Raw genomic sequence first — 9,818 nt, 5'->3', positions numbered from 1 at the left:
AAATAAGGAAACCACTTCTGTGTTTGCTGTTGAAGGTATGATGTCACCGAGCACTTCTTAAGTCATGAGCTCAGTGGGTTCTGGAGCTTTATTCTAGTGTGGTTTAGAAAAATGCAATTCACCAGGGGACTGGCCTGTTTCCCCTTTTCCAGTAAGGAGAACTGAGTAACTTGCCTTGTTTCCCTTTTTACTCCAGCTGCCAGGAAACTCAGGCAAATCTAAAGCACAACTGCAGCATCATTTGTCATATTTTCCTTCTCCTTTTCCCTAGTCCTGATTTTCTACTTTCGTATTCCTAGCTTTTTGTATATATGGGAGATAGTCTGGGAGATACAGATTCTCAATATAAAAGAAAAGAAGGAAAGGAAGAAAGAAGGAAGGAAGGAAGGAAAAGAGAATAAAGATCTCAGGCAAAATCCAAGAAGAGTGGTCAGGGAAAACCAGACAAAGTGTTGGCCACCAGCCTGCTGTGTGCCCTGGGGTCGCTCACTCACTCTCTGATTCCTTCTGACCTCCTGACCCCTTCTCAGTCTCCTCTGCAGGCTCCCCTTTCTCTGCATGTCCTTAAGTGCCAGTCTGTTCTGCTATGTAACAACTTCTTAGTTTATCTAAACAATATTTATTTTGCTCACGAATCTGCAGTCTAGGCAAACTCAGTAGGGACAGCTGGTCTCGGTTCTACTTAGCGTCACCTGGGGCGGCCCAAGTTTGGGCCTGGGATATCCAAAGGCTGGCTGTCTTGCAAGTTTGGTGGTGGGTCTGGTGGCTCAAACATCTGGAACTCCTCGGCATCTCTCTTGCTCTCTGTGGCCTCTCCACGTGGTCCCCCCAGCACGGCAGTTCCAGGGTACCCTTGGGAGCCAAGGTGCACAGCCCAAAAGAGAAAGCCAGGTGGAAACGTACCCCTTTTATGATCTGACCTCAGAAATCTCTTAGTATCACTTCCACTGTAGTCACAGGGTCACGATGTAAGAAGAGCACGTGGGATGGGAGATGTTGGTGCCGCCATCTTTTGAAACTACCACCTGCCACTCTTCCTCACACCAAGCGACCTGCTGGGCCCTGGGGAGGCGGACACAGCTGTGTGTAGGGTGCCAGGGTTCCCCCAGGGCTTGTCCCAGCACCTCTTTATTGTACAAGCCCACGCCCGCCCCCCCGACCAACACTTCTGCCCTGTGCTGTATTCTGATCCTTACCTACATGTCCAGTTTCCTACCTAACAAGTCCATTTAGGTGTTTCCTCAGCTCAGTGTGTCCCAAAGTGATCCCTCAGGTGTTTTCCAGCTCAACCAATGGCAGCTCTGTCCCCCGAGTCACCCAGACGGGACCAGTTTAGACCCCTTCTTCTGCCTCCTCCCCGCCAGCATAATCAATGTCCCTTAGAGTCTGATGTCCCAAGTGACTCTCAGTGCCATGCATGGACTCCTCAGGCACCCTCACTTCCACCTCCTTATTTGGGGCCCTATCACCTTTCCTTTTGTAACAACCCTGTGGGTCCTTTGGCCTCCAGCCTTGCCCCGCCCCCAACCCTGACTTTCTGCCCTTATGGTTTCCAGGCTGATTTTTCTAAGACATGAATCTGGTCATATCACTCTTCTGCTTAAAAACCTTCAGTGGCTCCTGACTGCCTTCAGGATGGCATTGAGACGCCACAGCATGGCCCACAAGACCCTCTGGAGTCTGACTGCTACCTGCCGCTCTGCCTTCTCCCCTCCACTCTGAGCTGCAGCCTATGGGCCATCTAGCTTTATCTTGACCAGATCATATATGCTCATGCCCCAGGGCCTTTGCACATGCCCCTCCTGCCACCTGATGTGCTCTGTCTCCTTCCCATCTCTGGCCAACTCCTCAAGCTTCAGGTTTTGGCTTACTGTGTTTCCTTTGGGCAGTTTTTCCTAACCCATATGCTCGTGGCTTTCAGCACACCCTACTGGAATCCTAAGACCCATTACCATAATTACTTGCTCAATATTGTTTTCATTGTTGGATCATAAACTCTGTGAGGGATGGGGCTGGGTTTATCTGCTTAGCCTGTGGCACATGGTGATGCTAAGCCAGTATTTGTTGAATTAATAAATGGCTCAGATGGGGTGGGTGTCAGAGTTTGACCAAATTAACTCTAAGGGTCTTTTGATCTCTGACCTTCTACAGTCTACCACTGTAAAGTTTCATCTAACCGAAAGGCAGATGGCCAGCCGGCACCTTTCCTCCATCTGCTAACCATGGTTTGGAAGTGGTAAGACTCCCAATGGGGCCCTGGGGTGAGATAAGCTGAGTCTATTGGCCATTTCCACCCATTTTCTGGTGTTAAGCTTGAACTCCTCGCCTTCACTTTGAGACTGGTCATCTTCATACGAGCATAGCAACTCTGTTAACCAGAACCTTCAGTTCTCAGGCAGCCGGGTCCCTTGGCCAGGCTGGGCCGTGGGAGTCACGTCCAGGGATGGTGAAATAGACCAGCCTGTGACTGTGATGAGCTGGCATCCCTGAATCTTAGAATGTTTTGCTGGAAGGTCCCTTAGGGTGTCTGAGATCTCCCCCTTATGGTTTCAGAAGAGACAATAGTGGCTCAGGACTTGGGGCCTCGTAGGTGGGGGTCACACTGCTGGGGTGAGGGCACTGGATGGTGCTGGGCAGACCTATGTTCCCCTGCTCTCTCTGTCCCTCCTGGCTGTGTGACACCATGTGAGCCTTGGTTTCCAACCCTGCAGAATGGGCCTATTTGCTCATTGATTCCCAAGAGCTGCTTACAGTGCCCTCCGTGAGGCATGGCGCCCTGGGCACCTGGTGAATTCTTAGCGCAGGCCCAGGAGCCCAGCAGACATGGCCAGGCCCTCCCTCCCTACCAGCTGCCGCCCACAGGTACTTTCCCTCTCTGGGCCTCTGCTTCCTTTTCTGGAAAATCGGGGATGATCATAGCAGCTCCCATGAGGGCAGGTGAGAGGGATTTCATGAAGAATCCACATAAGGCAGCTGGCACCCAGCGTGGCTGTGGGAGACCCAGGAGGGTCTGACTCCTTCCTTTCCCTTGTCCTCTTTCTTCGTTTCCTTGGAGACCCAAAGCAGCCCACGAGCTCCACCCTGTGGTGGCTAGGGGGATGCCACCCAGAGGAGCCAGGGCCTGGGGCTCCCCCGGGGCCGGGGGGGGGGGGGGGGCTGTGGGCAGTGACTATAGGTGGGACCAGGGCTGGGCGTAGGGAAGAGCAGTGGCAGCCCCCTGTCCCCCACTCCCGCCTTCGCTTTCATTTCCCATCGCACCCCTCCCCAGCTCTCCACTGCAGGCCTCAGCGTAGGGGTGGGGGTGGTTGTGAAGTGATGGGTTAGAGGCACAGGGTGGGGCATAGGGAGGTTCTGGGGGGTACGCAAGGCCTGGGCTGTGGGAGGCAAATGAGGTTGTGTGAGTGCTGGGTCAGATCTGATCTTTATTTAAATTTTAAAAATCTAACTTTATTTTGATATCTTTTCATGACTTTTTTTTGGCATTGATTTTGATTTATAAAGATACCACTTCAGGGATTATTTCTCTTGATTAATGACTTTACCTTCCCCTTAGATTCTGCACCCCAGGTGAGTGCCCCACGTATCTCCCCCTAGCCCTGCCTCTTTTGGGGAGTAGGTGGGAGGTGGCTGGACTACAGCCGGGAAAGCCTCACAAGGAATCCTCCTGACTCTGTCCAGTGACTGGCCCACCCTCCCAGCCTCCCTCCATCACTCACCATCCATTCTTCCAAGCATCCCTCCACCATCTGTCCGTCCGTCTGTCTGCCACAGTGATTAAGAACTTGCATTCTGTACAAACTTGTAGTTACCGGGGGTGAGGGGATAAGACTGGGAATTCAAAATTTGTAGATACTGACAGGCATATGTAGAATAGATAAACAAGAATATACTGGATAGCACAGGGAAATATATACAAGACCTTGTGCTAGCTCACAGTGAAAAAAATGTGACAGTGAATGTACATATGTTCATGTATAACTGAAAAATTGGGCTCTGCACTGGAATTTGACACAATATTATAAAATGACTATAACTTAATAAAAAAAAGTTAAAAAAAAAAAAAAAGAACTGGCATTCTGCATTTCCATGGCGTGAGTCTGCATCCTGGCTGCCTGTCCTGGGTGACCCATGACATCCACTCAGCACCTGTACTTCCCATTTGATACAGTTTTACATGAAAAGTGAACCATGTAGTAGTTGAATCCATGTTTAAAAAAGTCCACTGAGCTCTAATCTTCACAAACATTCGGTGAAATATATATGTTTATCCCCATTTTTACAGATGAGGAACTGAGGCGGGGAGTGCAAAGTGTCTTGCCCAGGGTCCCAAGGTCTGTACGTGGTAGAGATTTGAGACGCCACAAGTCTGAGTCACAAGGCCGTGTCCATCTTTTCACATCACTGCCTCTTCTCAGGATGGAGAGAGATCCAGCCCTGCCCAGGTGAGAGTGTCCGATGGGGCAGACCATTCTTATATGACTCTACGGGCACGTGATGAGTTCTCAGAACAGGTATGCAGGTAATGATGGATTCCGGGTGGGGAGAACCAGCATGGAGACCACAGAGGAGGAGGTTAGGCAAACTGGCTTAGAAGAGAGACTGCAGAAGAAGGAAGGGCATCAAGTGGTGGGAACAGCCTTGCAAACTGCAGAGGTGGAGGCTGAGCAGGCGATTTCTAGGCACATCCATCGGCCACGGCACATGCTGTTAGGGATGTAGTTTGTGTGTGTGCTTTCGTAGGGGGTGAGGGGGTGAGCCTCAAAAAAAAATGGGGACCAGACTGTGAGAGGTTTTGCATTCCAGAACACAGCTTGCACCTCTTATCTTACCTGACTGGTAATAGGTAAGAAAGGACCCACCTTTGGTAGGAAATCTCTCTTGTGCCAGACACCACAAAGGCATGTTCACATCTCTTGTCTCAAGTGCTCCTCATCACATCCTTCTGAGATGGCTGTTGCGATCCTGTGTCATGGATGATTGAGGCTGAGACTCAGAGTTTCCGTAACTCCCCCTGGGTCACACAGCCAGACGTGGGGAGCCAGGAGCCAACCCAACTTCCGATTTGCAGTTTAGAAAGATTTCCCTGACTGTTGTGTGAAAAAAGGATTTGATAAGACAGATGAAAAGCAGACAGACACAAACGTTTTTTGACAAAGGGGCCAAGACCATTCAATGGAAGGAAAGACAGTGTTTTCAACAAACAGTCCTGGGAAAACTGGATCTCCATGAACGACAGAATGAAGTGGGTCCCTTACCTAACACCACATACAAAAAATAACTCAAAATGGATCAAGGACCTAAAGGTAAGACCTAAAGCAATAAAATTCTTGGAAGAAAACATAGGACAAAATCTTCACGCCATTGGATTTGGCAATGATATCTTGGGTAAGACAGCACAAAGACACAAGTAACAAAAGAAAAAATACACAAATTGGAGTCCATGAAAATTAAAAAAATTTGTGCCTCAAAAAACACTATCAACAGAGTAAAAATTCAACCCACAGAATGGGAGAAAAAAATTGCAAATTATATATCTGATGAGGGATTAATATCCAGAATGCACAGAGAACTCCTAAAACTAAACACCAAAAAAAAAAAAAACCCACCAAAAAACCAAAAAACAAAACCCCACATAACCCAATTCAAAAATGGGCAAATGACTTGAATAGACATTTTCTCAATGAAGATAGACAGATGGCCAGTAGGCACAGGAAAAGATGCTCAACATCACTGATCATGAGGGAAATGCAAAACCACAGTGAGATCCCAGCGCACACCCATAAAGATGGCTGTTATTTTAAAAAGCATGCAAACAAAATAACAAGCATTGGCAAGGATGTGGAGAAATTGGAGCCCTTGTGCACTGTTGGTGGGAATGTAAAATGGTACAGCTGCTGTGGACAACTGTATGGGTTTCCTCAAAAAATTAAAAATAGAATTATCATAAGACCGAGCAATCCTACTTCTGATATATACCCCAAAGAACTGGAAACAGAATCTCAAAGAGATATTTGTATATGCACGTTAATAGCAGCATTATTCACCATAGCTAAAACGTGAAAGGAACCCAAGTGCCCACTGATGGATGCACGGATAAGCAAACTGCAGTACATATGCACAACGGAATGTTATTCCGTCTTAAAAAGGAAGGAAATTCTGCAATGTGCTGTAATACGGATGAAACTTGAGGACATTAAACTAAGTGAAAAAAGCCCCAACAGGACAGATACTGTATGATTCCACTTAGATGAATTACTTTGTGTCGTCAAAATCACAGAGACAGAAAGTAGAATGGTGGTTGCCAGGGGCTATGGAGGGAGGGAGCGGGGGTCATTGTTTAGTGCGGACAGAGCTGCAGTTTTACAAGAGGAAAAGAGCTATGGGTGGTGGTGCTGGGTGCACAATATGGTCCATGCATTTAATGCACTGAACGGTACACTTAAAATGGTTAAGGTGGTAAATTTTATGTTACGGGTGTTTGTTATATGTATTTGTGTACAACAAATGTATGTGTGTGCTATAGGTGTTTACACATAGCGTGGTGTCATGGATTTTCAGATCTGGAACTCCACAGCAAGGTCCAGTCTGGAGAAAAGCATCTGGGCGTTATCACCGTGCAGGTGACCACAAGGTCATGGGACAGAGTGAGCTCGTTCACGGAGGCTTTGGAGTGAGAAAAGGATTGCTCTCAGATCCCAGCAGAGCACAGTGTTATGAGGTCCAAGCTGGAAGAAGGGTCCAGGGATGAGGATGGGGTCAGAGAGGCAGAAGGACTGGGGGAGGGCCAGTTTCAGGGAGGGTGAGGGCAGGATCTAGAGACATCTGCTATTTGTGCTTGTGTGGCATCTGCTCTACCTTATCCAGAGAGGGTCTTTCCTTTCTCTGGGGGAACCTCACATCTCCACTTTCAGCCCATGTGATTTATGAGGCTGACCCCATCCCTAGCTCCAGGAAAGGGGTGGAGAAGACATGACCTAGGTCCAGTTAATAATATTCCATCTCCTGGCTGCGCTGATTGGTTCAACAGTGGCCCCAGGACTGAGTAGGGCCAATGTCTCCCAGCTCCGCAGGTCTGGCTATGTGATCCAGGGGGACAGTATGGAGGTTCCTTAACCAACAAAAAATAGACTTAAAACAGAGAAGGAGCCCTTCGTGGAGGCTGCAGGGTGCTGGCTCGGTCCTGCCTGTCTAGAGCAGCATTCTTTCCCTGGGGGACCTCTTGCTTTAAGTACCATCCACACCTGGACAACTCCACGCTTACGTCTCTAGTCAGATCCTTGCAATAGATACATCATCCAACCCCACGCTTGGCTTCCCCATGTCAGACAGGTTTCTCAACTGAAATTTCCAAAATGGAAGCATCAATTCCCAATCCTGCAAACCCTTTCCTCCCAGTCACTCCCTCCTGGTTAGACTGAACTTCTACCTGCCAAGTTGGTAAGGATGAAAATGCCACCATCCTTGACTCCACCAGCAAATCCTGTAGACTCTGCGAAATATATCCTGGGTCCAGTCCCTTCGCACATCCTCCACCACTACCTCCCTGGTCCAAGCCTCCCTCCCTGCTCTTGCCTGGACACCTCAGTGACCACAGGGTCTCCTAGCTTCTGCCCTTGTCCAGTCTATTCCTCACATGACCATCAGAGGGCGCCATCTAGTGTCAGATCCCACACTTCCCGGGCTCACAGAATGAATGCAAAGCTTTACCGGTGCCTCACGGGCCTTGCTGCCCAAGATCACTCGGAGCTCCTCCCCACCTTCGCCCTTGGCAGGTCCCTCTTGCAGTGCTGCTCCTCCCCAGATCTTTGAGAGCTCAGTCTGGTTCCTAATCAAGTCTGCCTCTTCCTTTCTGTGTCATTCTGTCCTCCCGGGACTCCTTTGTTATTTTTCCATGGCACTTCCCCACCTGTGCTATCATTATATTTATTCTCTTGTTTATAGTCTGTGTTCGTGCTGGGCTGTGATGTCTCCCTAGCAGGGACTTGGCTTTGTCTATTGCCATGTCCCCAGCATGTGGCAGCCAGGACGAGTTATTAAATATGTGTTGAGCAGTGCCATCAGCCTAGCGGGGCACAGGGGACCTGCAGGCAGGGAGCATCCTCCCCATCCCCTGGGCCGGGGCCCACTGAAGGTGTCTTCCTTCCTCCTCCTGGCTCAGCGTCAGAGCCCCCTATCCTCTCCGCATGGAAGCAGGCAGAGCTGGACAACCTACACCCATGACCAAGGAGAAAGGCAAGAACGAAGGAGTTAAATGGTCTGGACGTCCACGTGGGAGGGAGGGGACACGGAGAGTCAAAATCCAAGACCCTCTGTTGGAGGAGATAGGGGAACACATCAGATGGAGTGGAGAAGTTGCCCCAAGACTCCTCTGTCCACTGGAGCAAAGGTGTGTTGTACATTGGCTTGTTCTGTGCAGCTCGTGTGGGTGCCTAGGGGCTGGCAGGTGGGCTGGGTGGGGGTCTCTGCTCCTCCCTGTCCATGATAAGGTGGAGGGGCTCTGCTGAGGAGTGGGGAGGTAAGTGATGGGTGCCAGGGGCCCACGGGGACACCCAATGTGGAGTCTTGGGGAGAAATAGGATCTGGCCAGGCAGGAAGAGGAGGACAGACTTCAGGAAGATAGAGTGGGCAGTGGAGGACCTTCGAGGGGTCTGGCCTGGCAGCAGCAGCGGGGGAAGGTGGGCAGGGACGGTCAAGGAGATGGGAGTGGGCCTTCTTTGGGGAAACAGGATCCCGTGGACATCTCAGAAAGCTCAGGGACACGGACATATCAGGATGCCCCTGGGGAAACAGGCTGAATTCTAAACCAAGCCGTGGACATGAGAGAAGGAGGCCGATTCAGGGACTACTCAGGAGGGAGGACCCCTGGGCCCTGGATGCAGGGACTCTGGGGTAGGAAAGCCTAGGGGTGCTGCCCGGTCACATGGGCGAACGTGGCACGAGATGAAGGCCACTCTCAGTCAGCAGGGAGAAAAATACACTTTTGGTCAGTGGGTAGACATCCGGAAAAAATAAGGTCGGTGCAGTACCTCACATGGTACAGCGGGATAACGTGAGATGTATCAGATAGTTGAGTCTAAAAAGCTAGACCACGACAGCAAGAAGAAACTGTAGGATGTTTTCTTTTTTTTAATTTAATTTTTTTATTGAAGTGTAGTTGACTTACAATGTTAGTTTCAAGTGTACAGCAAAGCTATTCAGTTATACATATACACACATATATACATATATTTTCAGATTCTTTTCCATTATAGCTTATTACAAGAGACTGAATATAGTTCCCTGTGCTATACAGTAGACCTTGTTGTGTATCTATTTTATGTATAGTAGTGTGTATCTGTTAATCCCAAACTCCTAATTTATCCCTCCCGCACTGTCCCCTTTGGTAACCACAGTTTATTTTCTGTGTCTGTGGGTTTATTTCTGGTTTGCAAATAATATTTGTATCTTTTTCTAGATTTCACATGTAAGTGATACCGTATGATATTTGTCTTTATCTGACTTACTTCACTTAATATGATCATCTCTAGGTCCATTCATGTTGCTGCAAATGGTATTTTTCATTCTTTTTTATGGCTGAGTAATATTCCATCATAGACACCACATCTTCTTTATCCAGTTATCTGTTGATAGACATTTAGGTTGCTTCCATATCTTGACTACTGTAAATAGTACTGATATGAACACTGGGGTGCATGGGCCTGTTTTTTTCATTCTTAATTCTTTTTTTTTAAATTGAGTTATAGTCGGTTTATAATGCTGTGTTAGTTTCTGGCATACAGCACAATTTTTCAGTCATACATGAATATACATATATTCAT

Source organism: Vicugna pacos, chromosome 12, assembly GCF_048564905.1.
Source record: "Vicugna pacos chromosome 12, VicPac4, whole genome shotgun sequence".
NCBI classification, from domain to species: Eukaryota; Metazoa; Chordata; class Mammalia; order Artiodactyla; family Camelidae; genus Vicugna; species Vicugna pacos.
Note: the sequence above shows the minus strand (reverse complement) of the source record.